The sequence below is a fragment of the Somniosus microcephalus genome, chromosome 28 (genome assembly GCF_052327205.1).
Source record: "Somniosus microcephalus isolate GS21.2 chromosome 28, FLI_Smic_1.0, whole genome shotgun sequence".
Lineage (NCBI taxonomy): Eukaryota > Metazoa > Chordata > Chondrichthyes > Squaliformes > Somniosidae > Somniosus > Somniosus microcephalus.
In genome coordinates this window covers 12,562,470-12,580,881 of record NC_141014.1, presented here as the reverse complement: position 1 = coordinate 12,580,881, position 18,412 = coordinate 12,562,470, and the positions used below count along the sequence as shown (strand labels likewise).

At 46.5% G+C, this 18,412-nt stretch overlaps 3 non-coding genes across 3 annotated transcripts; all 3 read left to right on the top strand.

The window, feature by feature from the left end:
- Window positions 1-4,693: 4,693 nt before the first annotated feature.
- Window positions 4,694-4,766, top strand: trnar-ccu (transfer RNA arginine (anticodon CCU)). The gene has a single exon. It is a non-coding gene; the product is annotated as a tRNA-Arg (tRNA).
- A 5,358-nt stretch (window positions 4,767-10,124) lies between these two features.
- On the top strand, window positions 10,125-10,197 carry trnar-ccu (transfer RNA arginine (anticodon CCU)). Its single transcript has one exon. It is a non-coding gene; the product is annotated as a tRNA-Arg (tRNA).
- Window positions 10,198-15,547: 5,350 nt separating this feature from the next.
- trnar-ucu (transfer RNA arginine (anticodon UCU)) lies at window positions 15,548-15,620 on the top strand. Its single transcript has one exon. It is a non-coding gene; the product is annotated as a tRNA-Arg (tRNA).
- Window positions 15,621-18,412: the final 2,792 nt, after the last annotated feature.

The following is an 18,412-nucleotide window of genomic DNA, read 5'->3' as shown; positions in this document are numbered from 1 at the left end:
GACAGTATCTTACAACCAATTTTTAAAGCACAATCGATTAATATATGTTGCAGGTGACAAATTAAACTTCAGGTTTTGATGTTAAAATGTGGTGGCGGAATGGCGGTGTAGGGTGGTGGAATTGATTTGTATCATACGATGTAATGATCACGATGTTGTAAATGTTCTTAATGTTCAGTAAAGTATATTAATAAAAAAAAAATTAAAAAAAATGGATAAGGCACTGGCTTTTTAAGCCAGGGATTGTGGGTTAAAGTCCCATCTGGGGTGATGTGTTTTTAATGATTGACACAACGGCAGTTTAGGTGGGGCAAGTGGTGGAAGGTGCTGCCAGGCGGGGAGGATGCATTAAGGAGGATTGTATTATCACCTGTAGCCAAGATTCCATCAAGGCCGTAAGGTCAATGCAATCATCCACAATAAGGAGGGAGAGAGAAGACAGGCCAGTTAGCCTGACATCAGTCATCGGGAAAATGTTGGAATCCATTATTGAGGAAGTGGTAACAATGCAATTAGAAAATCATATGATTAGGTTTTTGTGAAAGGGAAATTGTGTTTAACAAATTTATTGGAGTATTTGGAGGATGTAACTAGCAGGGTAGATAAATGGGAATCAGTGGATGTTGTATATTTGGATTTCCCAAAGGCATTCAATAAGGTGCCACGTAAAAGGTTTTATTTTTATTTGTTCCTGGGACGTGGGCGTCGCTGGCAAGGCCAGCATTTATTGCCCATCCCTAATTGCCCTTGAGAAGGTGGTGGTAAGCCGCTGCCCTGAGGAACTCCTGCAGCGATGTCCTGGGGCTGAGGTGATTGACCTCCAACAACCACAACGCTACGCAAGATAAGGTATCCTGGGGTTGGGGTAATATATTAGCATGGATAGAGGAGTGGCTAACAGATAGAAAACAGCGGGTAGGGATAAACGGGTCATTTTCCAGTTGGCGGGCTGTAACTAGTGTGGTGCTTGGGCCTCAGCTATTTACAATCTATATTAATGACTTAGATGAAGGGACCGAGGACAATGTATCCAGATTTGCTGACGATACAAAGCGAGGTGGAAAAGTAAGCTGTGAGGAGGACACAAAGAGCCTGCAAAGGGATCTAGAGAGGTTAAGTGAGTGGACAATAAGGAGGGAAATAGAGAATAATGTGAGGAAAGGTGAGGTTATTCACTTTGTTAGGAAGAATAGAAAAACAGAATATTTTTTAAATGGTGAGAAACTATTAAATGTTGGTGTTCAGAGAGATTTAGGTGTCCTCGTACACGAAACACAGAGAGTTAGCATGCAGGTACAGCAAGCAATTAGGAAGGCAAATGGCATGTTGGCCTTTATTGCAAGGGTGTTGGAGCACAAGAGTAAGGAAGTCTTACTACAATTGTACAGGGCTTTGGTGAGACCACACCTGGAGTACTGGGCACAGTTCTGGTCTCCTTATCAGAGAAAGGACATACATGCCTTATGATGCAGTGCAATGAAGATTCACTAGATTGATTCCTGGGATGAGAGGATTGTCCTATAATGAGAGATTGTGTAGAATGGGCCTATACTCTCTGGAGTTCAGAAGAATGAAACATATAAGATTCAGAGTGGGATTGACAGGCTGGATGCTGAGAGGTTGTTTCCCCTGGGTTGAGTGTCTAGAACTAGGGGTCACAGTCTCAGGATAAGGGGTCGTGCATTTAAGACTGAGATGAGGAGGAATTTCTTCACTCAGAGGGTTGTGAATCTTTGGAATTCTCCACCCCAAAGGGCTGTGGATGCTGAGTCGTGGAGTATATTCAAGGCTGCGATAGATAGATATTTGGACTCTAGGGGGAACAAGGGATATGGGGTCGGGCGGGAAAGTGGAGTTGAGGTCGAAGATTAGCCATGATCTTATTGAATGGCGGAGCAGGCTGGAAGGGCTGTATGGTCGACTCCTGCTCCTACTTCTTATGTTCTTATGGTGATGGACATTGAAGTCCACCTGATGGTATGAGAGTTCATGGGGTCAGGAGTCAGCGTTGAGGACTCCCAGGGCCACTCCCTCCTGTCTGTGTACCACTGGGCCGCCACCTCTGCTGGGTCTGTCCTGCTTGTGGGACGGGACATACCCAGGGATGGTGATGGAGGAGTCTGGGACCTTGGCTGATAGGTATGATCCTGTGTGGTTGCATTCTAGCCCAAGCTACAAGTTTAAAGTTACCTGGGCCCACTGACCATCCACCTCTTTGTTTACGTCAGTCAGCCCTGGAAATTTCCACGGTAATACCTCCATAAACCCTCTTGGTCACTCGGCCCTCCCAAATCCCTACTCCAGCTTCCTCGAATTGTCAATACACTTGTCCACAAGGCCCTTACCACCCTTGAGCTTATTGCGGATGGTTGCATTGACATCACAGCCTTGACGGAAACTTGGCTCACAAGTTACAATTAATGCAGCCTCCCCGCCTGGCTGTACTTTCCACCACTTGCCCCGTCTAATCCGCCATAGTGTCAATCATTAAAAACGCATCACCCCAGATGAGACTCAAACACATAATCCCTGACTTAGGAGGTCAGTGCCTTATCCATTAGGCCACTGGGGCTGAATACTAACAGCACCCCACCTGAGGACAATTGACCGCTCTGAAATTCCCCACATTTCCCAAATCCTGGAAAGTTAAGCACTGAGGGAAGCTATTTTCACCCATCATATCTGCCGCTGCTCACGTGCCGTGCCAGAGCCATCTGCAGCAACCACTTGCATTTATATAGCGTCTGTAAAGTAGTAAAACGTCCCAAGGGGCTCACAGGAGCGATTATCAAAGAGAATTTGACACCGAGCCACATAAGGAGATACTGGGACAGGTGACCAAAAGCTTATCATCGAATGGTTACAGCACAGAAGGAGGCCATTCGGCCCGTCGAGCCTGTGCCGGCTCTCTGCAATACCACTTCAGCTAGTCCCACTGTCTCTGCCCCTTCCCCGTAGCCCTGCAAATGTTTTTCCTGCAGGTACTTACCCAATTCCACTTTGAAAGCCGTGATTGAATCTGCCTCCACCAGCCTTCCAGGCAGTGCATTCCAGATCCTAACCACTCGCTGAGTAAAAAAGTTTTTCCACACGTCACCTTTGGTTGTTCCACCAATCATCTTAAATTTGTCCTCTGGTTGTCGACCCTTCCACCAATGGGAACAGTTTCTCTCTATCTACTCTGTCCAGACCCCTCATGATTTTGAACACCTCTATCAAATCTACTCTCAATCCTCTCTGCTCTAAGGAGAACAACCCCAGCTTCTCCAGTCTATCCATGTAACTAAAGTCCCTCTTCCCTGGAATCATTCTCGTAAATCTTTCTGCACTCTCTCTAAGGCCTTCACATCCTTCCTGAAGTGCGGTGCTCATAATTGGACACAATACTCCAGTTGGGGTCGAACCAATGTTTTATAAAGGTTCATCATAATTTCCACGATTTTCTACTCTATACCTCGGTGGCAGGACATATTGAGAGAGTGGTTAACAAAGCATATGGGATCTTGGGCTTCATAAATAGAGGTTTTAGGTTTTGAGTACAAAAGTAGAGAAGTTATGCTGAACCTTTATAAAGCGCTGGTTGGACCACAACTGGAGTATTGCATCCAGTTCTGGTCACCACAATTTAGGAAGGATGTGAAGGCCCTTGAGAGGGTGCAGAGGAGATTTACCAGAATGGTTCCGTGGATGGGGGATCTTAGCTATAAGGACAGGTTGGAGAAGCTGGATTTATTTTCTTTAGAGCAAAGGAGGTTGAGGGGTGATTTGATAGAGGTGTACAAGATTATGACGGGTTTGGATAGGCTAGACGGGGAAAGGCTCTTCCCACTAGTTGATGGCACAAGGACCAGGGGACACAGATTTAAGGCATTGGGCAAGAGATACAGGGGGGATGTGAGAAAAACTTTTTTACACAGTGAATGGTGATGACCTGGAACTCGCTGCCGACGGAAGTGGTGGAAGTGGAGACACTCAATGTTTTCAAGGGGAGACTGGATAGGCACTTGAGGGAAATAAACTTGCAGGGCTATGGGAATAAAGCGGGGGAATGGGACTGACTGGATTGCTCTAAAGAGAGCAGGCACGGACTGGATGGGCTGAATGGCCTCCCTCTGTGCCGTTATGACTTGATGACTCTACAACTCTATTCATGAAGCCCAGGATCCCGTAAGCTTTTTTAACTGCTTTCTCAACCTGCCCTGCCACCTTCAATGAGTTGTGTACATACACCCCCAGTTCTGTCTGTTCATGCACCCACTTTAGAATTGTACCCTTTAGTTTATATTTCCTCTCTTCATTCCTTCTAGCAAAATGTATCAGTTTTCTGCGTTAACTTTCATTTGTCACGTGTCCACCCATTCCACCAGCCTGTCCATGTCCTCTTGAAGTCTATCACTATCCTCCTCACTGTTCACTGCACTTCCAAGTTTTGTGTCATCTGCCAAGTTTGAAATTGTGTCCTGTACAAACTTTACTCTGGCTGTGCAGTTTGGGTTTGATTGATTACCTACCGTCGTATTCGGGCCACATGGGGAGAATGGGGTGAATCGATTCATTAGCCACCCAACAATGTGCATTTTAAATCCTAATCAAAGATTTTCTGTCTGCGGTGAGAATAATTTGCCCTGTAAATAATAATTTGGCAGTCACAAACTGACCCTTAAGTTTCATGATTTTCATTACTTTGTATACAGCCCCAGTGGCCTAATGGATAAGGCACTGGCCTCCTAAGCCAGGGATTGTGGGTTCGAGTCCCATCTGGGGTGATATGTTTTTAAGATTGGCACTATGGTATAGCCGTCAAGGCCCAGAATGTCAATGCAACCATCCAGAATAAACTCGTCGATGGTCAGGGCAGTGTTCGCAAGTTGATAAATATTCTGAAGAGATTTGGGAGGGCAGAGTAACCGAGAGGTACGCTGGAGGTGTTAATGTGGAGAAGTGTTGTGTGGCAGGAAGCAGTGGTGAAGTTGGAGGCCACCATAAGATCCAGAAATGGATGTCGGCCCAGGAGAGTGAATTTCTGGTCAGGACCCGGACAGCAGCAAAATAAACCAGTGGGACAGTCACAGACACAGCAGCGATGGGGGATGGGCTGCAAACTGGACAAAGTTACCTTCAAACTTAAGCAACTGAATAGAAGATCAGAGTCACAGCAGCTGAGTTGTCCAGTGGAGCAGTTTAGTATTGAGGGCAGAGAAGGCTAGGAATTGGGAATCAAATTTGAGCAAAGTTCCAGGGCTCACTGCTGAAAACAAAGAGCGGGCAGGGTCGGGGAATGGACAGTGGGCACGGTATCTCCCTAAACATCTCCGCCTCGCTGCCTCTCTCTCCTCCTTTAAATGTTCCTTAAAACCTACCTCTTTGACCAAGGTTCAGGACTCCTGTCCTAATATCTCCTTATGTGGCTCGGTGTCAAATTTTGTTTGATAATCGCTCCTGTGAAGCGCCTTGGAATATTTTACTATGTTAACGATGCTATATAAATGCAAGTTGTTGTTGTAGTTGGCTCTGGTATGGCGCGAGCAGTGACAGATATGATGGGTGAAAATAGCTCCCATCTCTGCTGAACTTTCGAAGACTCTGAAACTGAGGCAGATGTCACATTTCGGAGCGGTCAATTGCCCTCAGGCGGGTTATCTTCTGTATTCAGCCCCAGTGGCCCAATAGGTAAGGCACTGGTCTCCTAAGCCAGGGATTGTGGGTTCGAGTCTCATCTGGGGTGATGTGTTTTTAATGATTGACACAACGGCAGTTGAGGCGGGGCAAGTGGTGGAAGGTGCTGCCAGGCGGGGAGGCTGCATTAAGGAGGATTGTATAATCACCTGTAGCCAAGATTCCAACAAGGCCGTAAGGTCAATGCAATCATCCACAAGAAGGAGGGAGAGAGAAGACGGGCCAGTTAGCCTGACATCAGTCATCGGGAAAATGTTGGAATCCATTATTGAGGAAGTGGTAACAATGCACTCAGAAAATCATATGATTAGGTTTTTGTGAAAGGGAAATTGTGTTTAACAAATTTATTGGAGTATTTTGAGGATGTAACTAGCAGGGTAGATAAATGGGAACCAGTGGATGTCGTATATTTGCATTTCCAAAAGGCATTCAATCAGGTGCAACGTAAAATGTTTTATTTTGATTTCTTCCTGGGATGTGGGCGTCGTTGGCAAGGCCAGCATTTATTACCCATCCCTAATTGCCCTTGAGAAGGTGGTGGTGAGCTGCTGCCCTGAGGAACTCCTGCAGCGATGTCCTGGGGCTGAGGTGATTGACCTCCAACAACCACAACACTACGCAAGATAAGGTATCCTGGGGTTGGGGTAATATATTAGCATGGATAGAGGAGTGGCTAACAGACAGAAAACAGCGGGTAGGGATAAACGGGTCATTTTCCGGTTGGCAGGCTGTAACTAGTGGGATGCTTGGGCCTCAGCTATTCACAATCTATATTAATGACTTAGATGAAGGGACCGAGGACAATGTATCCAGATTTGCTGACGATACAAAGCTGGGTGGAAAAGTAAGCTGTGAGGAGGACACAAGGAGCCTGCAAAGGGATCTAGACAGATTAAGTGAGTGGGCAATAAGGTGGGAGATAGAGAATAATGTGAGGAAAGGTGAGGTTATTCACTTTGTTAGGAAGAATAGAAAAACAGAATATTTTTTAAATGGTGAGAAACTATTAAATGTTGGTGTTCAGAGAGATTTAGGTGTCCTCGTACAGGAAACACAGAGAGTTAGCATGCAGGTACAGCAAGCAATTAGGAAGGCAAATGGCATGTTGGCCTTTATTGCAAGGGTGTTGGAACACAAGAGTAAGGAAGTCTTACTACAATTGTACAGGGCTTTGGTGAGACCACACCTGGAGTACTGCGCACAGTTCTGGTCTCCTTATCTAAGGAAGGATATACTTGCCTTAGAGGCGGTGCAACGAAGGTTCACTAGATTGATTCCTGGGATGAGAGGGCTGTCCTATGATGAGAGATTGTGTAGAATGAGCCGATACTCTCTGGATTTTAGAAGAATGAGAGGTGATCTCACTGAAACATATAAGATTTTGAGTGGGATTGACAGGGTAGATGCTGAGAGGTTGTTTCCCCTGGGTTGAGTGTCTAGAACCAGGGGTCACAATCCCAGGATAAGGGGTCGACCATTTAAGACTGAGATGAGGAGGAATTTCTTCACTCAGAGGGTTGTGAATGTTTGGAATTCTCTGCCCCGAAGGATGCTGAGTCGTGGACTATATTCAAGGCTGGGATAGATAGATATTTGGACTCTAGGGGGAACAAGGGATATGGGGTCGGGCGGGAAAGTGGAGTTGAGGTCGAAGATCAGTCATGATCTTATTGAATGGCGGAGCAGGCTCGAAGGGCTGTATGGTCGACTCCTGCTCCTACTTCTTATGTTCTTATGGTGATGGACATTGAAGTCCACCTGATGGCATGAGAGTTCATGGGGACAGGAGTCAGCGTTGAGGACTCCCAGGGCCACTCCCTCCTGTCTGTGTACCACTGGGCCACCACCTCTGGTGGGTCTGTCCTGCTTGTGGGACGGGACATACCCAGGGATGGTGATGGAGGAGTCTGGGACCTTGGCTGATAGGTATGATCCTGTGTGGTTGCATTCTAGCCCAAGCTACAAGTTTAAAGTTACCTGGGCCCACTGACCATCCACCTCTTTGTTTACATCAGTCAGCCCTGGAAATTTCCACAGAAATACCTCCAGCAAACCTCTTGGTCACTCGGCCCTCCCAAATTCCTGCTCCCACTTCCTCGAAATGTTGATCCACTTGTCCACAAGGCCCTTACCACCCTTGAGCTTATTGCGGATGATTGCATTGACACCACGGCCTTGACGGAAACTTGGCTCACAAGTTACGATTAATGCAGCCTCCCCGCCTGGCTGTACTTTCCACCACTTGCCCCATCTAATCCGCCATAGTGTCAATCATTAAAAACACATCACCTCAGATGAGACTCAAACACACAATCCCTGGCTTCGGAGGTCAGTGCCTTATCCATTAGGCCACTGGGGCAGAATACAAACAGCACCCCACCTGAGGACAATTGACCGCTATGAAATTCCTCACATTTCCCTAATCCTGGAAAGTTAAGCATAGAGGGAAGCTATTTTCACCCATCATATCTGCCGCTGCTCACGTGCCGTGCCAAAGCCATCTACAGCAACAACTTGCATTTATATAGCGTCTGTTAAGTAGTAAAACGCCCCAAGGGGCTCACAGGAGCGATTATCAGACAGAATTTGACACCGAGCCACATAAGGAGATACTAGGACAGGTGACCAAAAGGTTATCATAGAATGGTTACAGCACTGAAGGAGGCCATTCGGCCCGTCGAGCCCGTGCCGGCTCTCTGCAATACCACTTCAGCTAGTCCCACTGTCCCTGCCCCTTTCCCGTAGCCCTGCAAATGTTTTTCCTGCAGGTACTTATCCAATTCCCCTTTGAAAGCCGTGATTGAATCTGCCTCCACCAGCCTGAGTGAACAAGTTATTCCACACGTCGCCTTTGACTGTTCCGCCAATCATCTTAAATCTGTGTCCTCTGGTTCTCGACCCTTCCACCAATGGGAACAGTTTCTCTCTATCTACACTGTCCAGACCCCTCATGATTTTGAACACCTCTATCAAATCTTCTCTCAATCTTCTCTGCTCTATGGAAAACAACCCCAGCTTCTCCAGTCTATCGACATAACTAAAGTCCCTCATCCCTGGAATCATTCTCGTAAATCTTTTCTGCACCCTCTCTAAGACCTTCACATCCTTCCTAAAGTGCGGTGCCCAGAATTGGACACAATACTCCAGTTGGGGTCGAATCAGTGTTTTATACAGGTTCATCATAATTTCCACGATTTTCTACTCTATACCTCGGTGGCAGGACATATTGAGAGAGTGGTTAACAAAGCATATGGGATCTTGGGCTTCATAAATAGAGGTTTTAGGTTTTGAGTACAAAAGTAGAGAAGTTATGCTGAACCTTTATAAAGCGCTGGTTGGACCACAACGGGAGTATTGCATCCAGTTCTGGTCACCACAATTTAGGAAGGATGTGAAGGCCCTTGAGAAGGTGCAGAGGAGATTTACCAGAATGGTTCCGTGGATGGGGGATCTTAGCTATAAGGACAGGTTGGAGAAGCTGGATTTGTTTTCGTTAGAGTAAAGGAGGTTGAGGGGTGATTTGATAGAGGTGTACAAGATTATGACGGGTTTGGATAGGCTAGACGGGGAAAGGCTCTTCCCACTAGTTGATGGCACAAGGACCAGGGGACACAGATTTAAGGCATTGGGCAAGAGATACAGGGGGGATGTGAGAAAAACCTTTTTACACAGTGAATGGTGATGACCTGGAACTCGCTGCCGACGGAAGTGGTGGAAGTGGAGACACTCAATGTTTTCAAGGGGAGACTGGATAGGCACTTGAGGGAAATAAACTTGCAGGGCTATGGGAATAAAGCGGGGGAATGGGACTGACTGGATTGCTCTAAAGAGAGCTGGCACGGACTGGATGGGCTGAATGGCCTCCCTCTGTGCCGTTATGACTCGATGACTCTACAACTCTATTCATGAAGCCCAGGATCCCGTAAGCTTTTTTAACTGCTTTCTCAACCTGCCCTGCCACCTTCAATGAGTTGTGTACATACACCCCTAGTTCTGTCTGTTCATGCACCCACTTTAGAATTGTACCCTTTAGTTTATATTTCCTCTCTTCATTCCTTCTAGCAAAATGTATCAGTTTTCTGCGTTAACTTTCATTTGTCACGTGTCCACCCATTCCACCAGCCTGTCCATGTCCTCTTGAAGTCTATCACTATCCTTCTCACTGTTCACTGCACTTCCAAGTTTTGTGTCATCTGCCAAGTTTGAAATTGTGTCCTGTACAAACTTTACTCTGGCTGTGCAGTTTGGGTTTGATTGATTACCTACCGTCGTATTCGGGCCACATGGGGAGAATGGGGTGAATCGATTCATTAGCCACCCAACAATGTGCATTTTAAATCCTAATCAAAGATTTTCTGTCTGCGGTGAGAATAATTTGCCCTGTAAATAATGATTTGGCAGTCACAAACTGACCCTTAAGTTTCATGATTTTCAGTACTTTGTATACAGCCCCAGTGGCCTAATGGATAAGGCACTGGCCTCCTAAGCCAGGGATTGTGGGTTCGAGTCCCATCTGGGGTGATATGTTTTTAAGATTGGCACTATGGCATAGCCGTCAAGGCCCAGAATGTCAATGCAACCATCCAGAATAAACTCGTCGATGGTCAGGGCAGTGTTCGCAAGTTGATAAATATTCTGAAGAGATTTGGGAGGGCAGAGTAACCGAGAGGTACGCTGGAGGTGTTAATGTGGAGAAGTGTTGTGTGGCAGAAAGCAGTGGTGAAGTTGGAGGCCACCATAAGATCCAGAAATGGACGTCGGCCCAGGAGAGTGAATTTCTGGTCAGGACCCGGACAGCAGCAAAATAAACCAGTGGGACAGTCACAGACACAGCAGACGATGGGGGATGGGCTGCAAACTGGACAAAGTTACCTTCAAACTTAAGCAACTGAATAGAAGATCAGAGTCACAGCAGCTGAGTTGTTCCAGTGGAGCAGTTTAGTATTGATGGCAGAGAAAGGCCAGGAATTGGGAATCAAATTTGAGCAAAGTTCCAGGGCTCACTGCTGAAAACAAAGAGCGGGGAGGGTCGGGGAATGGACAGTGGGCACGGTATCTCCCTAAACATCGCTGCCTCTCTCTCCTCCTTTCAATGTTCCTTAAAACCTACCTCTTTGACCAAGGTTCAGGACTCCTGTCCTAATATCTCCTTATGTGGCTCGGTGTCAAATTTTGTTTGATAATCGCTCCTGTGAAGCGCCTTGGAATATTTTGCTATGTTAACGACGCTATATAAATGCAAGTTGTTGTTGTAGGTGGCTCTGGTATGGCGCGAGCAGTGACAGATATGATGGGTGAAAATAGCTCCCATCTCTGCTGAACTTTCGAAGACTCTGAAACTGAGGCAGATGTCACATTTCGGAGCGGTCAATTGCCCTCAGGCGGGTTATCTTCTGTATTCAGCCCCAGTGGCCCAATAGGTAAGGCACTGGTCTCCTAAGCCAGGGATTGTGGGTTCGAGTCTCATCTGGGGTGATGTGTTTTTAATGATTGACACAACGGCAGTTGAGGCGGGGCAAGTGGTGGAAGGTGCTGCCAGGCGGGGAGGCTGCATTAAGGAGGATTGTATAATCACCTGTAGCCAAGATTCCAACAAGGCCGTAAGGTCAATGCAATCATCCACAAGAAGGAGGGAGAGAGAAGACGGGCCAGTTAGCCTGACATCAGTCATCGGGAAAATGTTGGAATCCATTATTGAGGAAGTGGTAACAATGCACTCAGAAAATCATATGATTAGGTTTTTGTGAAAGGGAAATTGTGTTTAACAAATTTATTGGAGTATTTTGAGGATGTAACTAGCAGGGTAGATAAATGGGAACCAGTGGATGTCGTATATTTGCATTTCCAAAAGGCATTCAATCAGGTGCAACGTAAAATGTTTTATTTTGATTTCTTCCTGGGATGTGGGCGTCGTTGGCAAGGCCAGCATTTATTACCCATCCCTAATTGCCCTTGAGAAGGTGGTGGTGAGCTGCTGCCCTGAGGAACTCCTGCAGCGATGTCCTGGGGCTGAGGTGATTGACCTCCAACAACCACAACACTACGCAAGATAAGGTATCCTGGGGTTGGGGTAATATATTAGCATGGATAGAGGAGTGGCTAACAGACAGAAAACAGCGGGTAGGGATAAACGGGTCATTTTCCGGTTGGCAGGCTGTAACTAGTGGGATGCTTGGGCCTCAGCTATTCACAATCTATATTAATGACTTAGATGAAGGGACCGAGGACAATGTATCCAGATTTGCTGACGATACAAAGCTGGGTGGAAAAGTAAGCTGTGAGGAGGACACAAGGAGCCTGCAAAGGGATCTAGACAGATTAAGTGAGTGGGCAATAAGGTGGGAGATAGAGAATAATGTGAGGAAAGGTGAGGTTATTCACTTTGTTAGGAAGAATAGAAAAACAGAATATTTTTTAAATGGTGAGAAACTATTAAATGTTGGTGTTCAGAGAGATTTAGGTGTCCTCGTACAGGAAACACAGAGAGTTAGCATGCAGGTACAGCAAGCAATTAGGAAGGCAAATGGCATGTTGGCCTTTATTGCAAGGGTGTTGGAACACAAGAGTAAGGAAGTCTTACTACAATTGTACAGGGCTTTGGTGAGACCACACCTGGAGTACTGCGCACAGTTCTGGTCTCCTTATCTAAGGAAGGATATACTTGCCTTAGAGGCGGTGCAACGAAGGTTCACTAGATTGATTCCTGGGATGAGAGGGCTGTCCTATGATGAGAGATTGTGTAGAATGAGCCGATACTCTCTGGATTTTAGAAGAATGAGAGGTGATCTCACTGAAACATATAAGATTTTGAGTGGGATTGACAGGGTAGATGCTGAGAGGTTGTTTCCCCTGGGTTGAGTGTCTAGAACCAGGGGTCACAATCCCAGGATAAGGGGTCGACCATTTAAGACTGAGATGAGGAGGAATTTCTTCACTCAGAGGGTTGTGAATGTTTGGAATTCTCTGCCCCGAAGGATGCTGAGTCGTGGACTATATTCAAGGCTGGGATAGATAGATATTTGGACTCTAGGGGGAACAAGGGATATGGGGTCGGGCGGGAAAGTGGAGTTGAGGTCGAAGATCAGTCATGATCTTATTGAATGGCGGAGCAGGCTCGAAGGGCTGTATGGTCGACTCCTGCTCCTACTTCTTATGTTCTTATGGTGATGGACATTGAAGTCCACCTGATGGCATGAGAGTTCATGGGGACAGGAGTCAGCGTTGAGGACTCCCAGGGCCACTCCCTCCTGTCTGTGTACCACTGGGCCACCACCTCTGGTGGGTCTGTCCTGCTTGTGGGACGGGACATACCCAGGGATGGTGATGGAGGAGTCTGGGACCTTGGCTGATAGGTATGATCCTGTGTGGTTGCATTCTAGCCCAAGCTACAAGTTTAAAGTTACCTGGGCCCACTGACCATCCACCTCTTTGTTTACATCAGTCAGCCCTGGAAATTTCCACAGAAATACCTCCAGCAAACCTCTTGGTCACTCGGCCCTCCCAAATTCCTGCTCCCACTTCCTCGAAATGTTGATCCACTTGTCCACAAGGCCCTTACCACCCTTGAGCTTATTGCGGATGATTGCATTGACACCACGGCCTTGACGGAAACTTGGCTCACAAGTTACGATTAATGCAGCCTCCCCGCCTGGCTGTACTTTCCACCACTTGCCCCATCTAATCCGCCATAGTGTCAATCATTAAAAACACATCACCTCAGATGAGACTCAAACACACAATCCCTGGCTTCGGAGGTCAGTGCCTTATCCATTAGGCCACTGGGGCAGAATACAAACAGCACCCCACCTGAGGACAATTGACCGCTATGAAATTCCTCACATTTCCCTAATCCTGGAAAGTTAAGCATAGAGGGAAGCTATTTTCACCCATCATATCTGCCGCTGCTCACGTGCCGTGCCAGAGCCATCTACAGCAACAACTTGCATTTATATAGCGTCTGTTAAGTAGTAAAACGCCCCAAGGGGCTCACAGGAGCGATTATCAGACAGAATTTGACACCGAGCCACATAAGGAGATACTAGGACAGGTGACCAAAAGGTTATCATAGAATGGTTACAGCACTGAAGGAGGCCATTCGGCCCGTCGAGCCCGTGCCGGCTCTCTGCAATACCACTTCAGCTAGTCCCACTGTCCCTGCCCCTTTCCCGTAGCCCTGCAAATGTTTTTCCTGCAGGTACTTATCCAATTCCCCTTTGAAAGCCGTGATTGAATCTGCCTCCACCAGCCTGAGTGAACAAGTTATTCCACACGTCGCCTTTGACTGTTCCGCCAATCATCTTAAATCTGTGTCCTCTGGTTCTCGACCCTTCCACCAATGGGAACAGTTTCTCTCTATCTACACTGTCCAGACCCCTCATGATTTTGAACACCTCTATCAAATCTTCTCTCAATCCTCTGCTCTATGGAAAACAACCCCAGCTTCTCCAGTCTATCGACATAACTAAAGTCCCTCATCCCTGGAATCATTCTCGTAAATCTTTTCTGCACCCTCTCTAAGACCTTCACATCCTTCCTAAAGTGCGGTGCCCAGAATTGGACACAATACTCCAGTTGGGGTCGAATCAGTGTTTTATACAGGTTCATCATAATTTCCACGATTTTCTACTCTATACCTCGGTGGCAGGACATATTGAGAGAGTGGTTAACAAAGCATATGGGATCTTGGGCTTCATAAATAGAGGTTTTAGGTTTTGAGTACAAAAGTAGAGAAGTTATGCTGAACCTTTATAAAGCGCTGGTTGGACCACAACGGGAGTATTGCATCCAGTTCTGGTCACCACAATTTAGGAAGGATGTGAAGGCCCTTGAGAAGGTGCAGAGGAGATTTACCAGAATGGTTCCGTGGATGGGGGATCTTAGCTATAAGGACAGGTTGGAGAAGCTGGATTTGTTTTCGTTAGAGTAAAGGAGGTTGAGGGGTGATTTGATAGAGGTGTACAAGATTATGACGGGTTTGGATAGGCTAGACGGGGAAAGGCTCTTCCCACTACTTGATGGTACAAGGACTAGGGGACACAGACTTAAGGAATTGGGCAAGAGATACAGGGGGGGTGTGAGAAAAACCTTTTTACACAGTGAATGGTGATGACCTGGAACTCGCTGCCGATGGAAGTGGTGGAAGTGGAGACACTCAATGTTTTCAAGGGGAGGCTGGATAGGCACTTGAGGGAAATAAACTTGCAGGGCTATGGGAATAAAGCGGGGGAATGGGACTGACTGGATTGCTCTAAAGAGAGCCGGCACGGACTGGATGGGCTTAATGGCCTCCCTCTGTGCCGTTATGACTCTATGACTGTACAACTCTATTCATGAAGCCCAGGATCCCGTAAGATTTTTTAACTGCTTTCTCAACCTGCCCTGCCACCTTCAATGATTTGTGAACATACACCCGTAGTTTTGTCTGTTCATGCACCCCTTTAGGATTGTACCCTTTAGTTTATATTTCCTCTCTTCATTCCTTCTACCAAAATGTATCAGTTTTCTGCGTTACATTTCATTTGTCACATGTCCGCCCATTCCACCAGCCTGTCTATGTCCTCTTGAAGTCTATCACTATCCTCCTCACTGTTCACTGCACTTCCAAGTTTTGTGACATTTGCAAAGTTTGAAATTGTGTCCTGTACAAACTTTACTCTGGCTGTGCAGTTTGGGTTTGATTGATTACCTACCATAGTATTCGGGCCACATGGGAAGAATGTGGTGAATCGATTCATTAGCCACCCAACAATGTGCATTTTAAATCCTAATCAAAGGTTTTCTGTCTGCGGTGAGAATAATTTGCCCTGTAAATAATAATTTGGCGTTCACAAACTGACTCTTAAGTCTCATGATTTTCATTGCTTTATGTGCAACCCCAGTGGCCTAATGGATAAGGCACTGGCCTTCTAAGTCAGGGATTGTGGGTTCGAGTCCCATCTGGGGTGATGTATTTTTAAGATTGGTACTATTGTAGTGTCCGTGTGTTGATGGAGACACTGAAGATAGGAGTTGGTTTATCGGTGTTTACTAAGCAAAGTCTGGCGGGGGGGTGGTTCCAACGGACATACAGGCTTATATAGCCCGAGCCGGCATTACAGCACACCTGGGGCTCTTAAAGGCACATACACTACAATTCCTCCCCTTTTAGTTAACCAGTACATCATATTTTAAGTAATTATTAATTACATGTTATAAGAAAAATAATCTACACATTGCTGCAGTTAATCAAATATAAGTCAGTCTCTCAGGAGGCTTCGTGACTCGGTCCGGATAACGCCTCGGTGGTGTAGTCGTTTCTGGTGGTGTAGTAGGTTCTTTTGGCAAGGCTGATTCGGCTTGAATGCCAGTGTCGGGTTCATCGGGTTCCAGTATCACCGGATCGGAGGTAGATATGGGTATCTCTACTTCATCGTTAGACGTATAGAGTTGTGGTGTAGGTTGTCCCTTTTCGGATGAGTCTATGATTTGGTCAGCATGGCGCCTTATTATGCTTTCTCCAATGTCCACGGTGTACATCAGTGGTCCTAGTCGTGTGCAGATAGTTCCAGGCTGCCATTTCTCGGTACGGTAGTCCCGGGCTAAAACTTGTTGACCTATCTGGAAGGTTCTAGTTGGCCTTTCATTCATGCCTTGAAACTGCCGGTTCTCCACGTCCCTTCTGATGTTGGGCTTGACCAAATCCAGCCGGCATCTTAGGTTTCTATTGAAGAACATCATGGCGGGAGTTTGGTTGGTAACCATATGTGTTGCATTCCTGTATGCGAATAAGAAGTTATCCACCTTGTGTTGAAGTTTTATGTCTTCATTACCCATGGCCTTTATGGCCTTCTTGAAGGTCTGGACAAACCTTTCAGCCAATCCATTGGTGGTGGGATGGTATGGGGCGGACGTGTAGTGCTTAACCCCATTGTTTTTTCAGAATTTCCTGAATTCTTCGGACACAAATTGCGGTCCATTATCAGAACAGATCTGTTCCGGCAGCCCATTCCTGGCAAATATGGTCCTTAATACTGTGATGGTTTTTTCCGTGGTGGTGGAGGACATCTTTATTACCTCTGGCCACTTGGAGTGTGCATCAACCGCGATTAAGAACATTGAGTCCATAAATGGACCAGCAAAGTCGATGTGTACCCTTTGCCAGGGAGATGAGGGCCACTCCCATGGATGTAAAGGGGCTTGTGGTGGAGCGTTTTGGACCTTCTGGCATCCTAGGCAGCTCTTGGTCATTTCTTCGATGTCTCCATCGATACCTGGCCACCATACAAACGCCCTGGCTAGGTTCTTCATTTTCACTCCACCCAGATGCCCCTCGTGAAGCTCCTTTAGCACTTTATCCTGGAGTTTGGGTGGAATCACCACTCTGGATCCACACATCAAGGTTCCTCGGCACACTGACAGCTGTTCTCTTCTTTGCGAGAATGCTGGCAACAGTGGTTCGCCATGTGCCGGCCATCCCTTCACTGTTAAATCGTAGACCCGTGAGAGAGTCGGGTCATTTCCCGTCTCCCTTTCAATGGCAGAATTTGTTACTGGTAGACATTCCACAATGGTAGAGTGGAACATCTCCACTGGGTCTACTGTAGGTGCCTCTTCTACCGTTGGCAACGGTAGGCGCGATAAACCGTCAGCATTCCCATGCTGTTTTGATCCTTTGTATTCTATGTTGTATTGGTGTGCCCCTAGATAAAGGGACCACCTCTGTAGCCTTTGCGCTGTCATAATGGGAACACCCTTTTTAGGGTTGAATATGGAGATGAGGGGTTGATGATCAGTCAACAAGGTAAATTTTTGTCCGTGTAAGTAATGGTTGAATTTCTTCACTCCCCATATCAGGCTGAGTGCCTCCCTGTCGATTTGGGCATAGTTACGCTCAGCTGAGTTTAATGAGCATGACGCAAAAGCTCTCGGCCGTTCTGAGCCATCAGGGAATTTATGCGATAATACTGCTCCTATGCCGTAAGGGGATGCATCGCACGCCAGTCTGATTGGCAGTGATGGGTTGTAATGAGCCAAAACTTCTTCGGATGTGATTAAGCCTTTGCATTTATGGAAGGCACGTTTACAGTCTTCGTTCCATTTCCAAGTCACTCCTGTTTGTAGCAGTTCATTAAGAGGGTGTAGAAGAGTTGATAAGTTCGGTAAAAAGTTATGATAGTAATTTATTAATCCCAGGAACGACCTTAATTGTGAAACATTTTCAGGTGCTGGGGCTTTTATGACCGCTTCAATTTTTTCAGGTGACTTATGCAACCCTTCCTTATTAATTATGTGGCCACAATATGATATTTGATTTTGGAAAAATTCGCACTTGGGGTGATTTGCTCGTAGGCCCCGTTCTCTCAGCCTAGTGAGCACCTGCTCCAAATTGGCAAGGTGCTCGTTGTCGTTTTCTCCTGTTACAAGGATGTCGTCTAGGTAGCATTGAGTACCCGGAATCCCTTGGAGGACTTGCTCCATAGCTCTTTGCCAGATAGCTGGAGCGGATGCTACACCGAAAACCAGTCGATTGTACTGGTATGGACCTTTGTGTGTATTTATCGTGAGATATTTTTTAGAGGCCTCTTCAACCTCCATCTGTAGATATGCCTGTGCCAAGTCAATTTTGGTGAAACGTTTCCCTCCGGATAGTGAGGTGAAAATATCTTCTCTCCTCAGAAGAGGATACTGTACTGTGTGAAGGACCGGGTTTACAGTCACCTTGAAGTCTCCACAGATGCGAATTTTTCTCTGTTCTTCA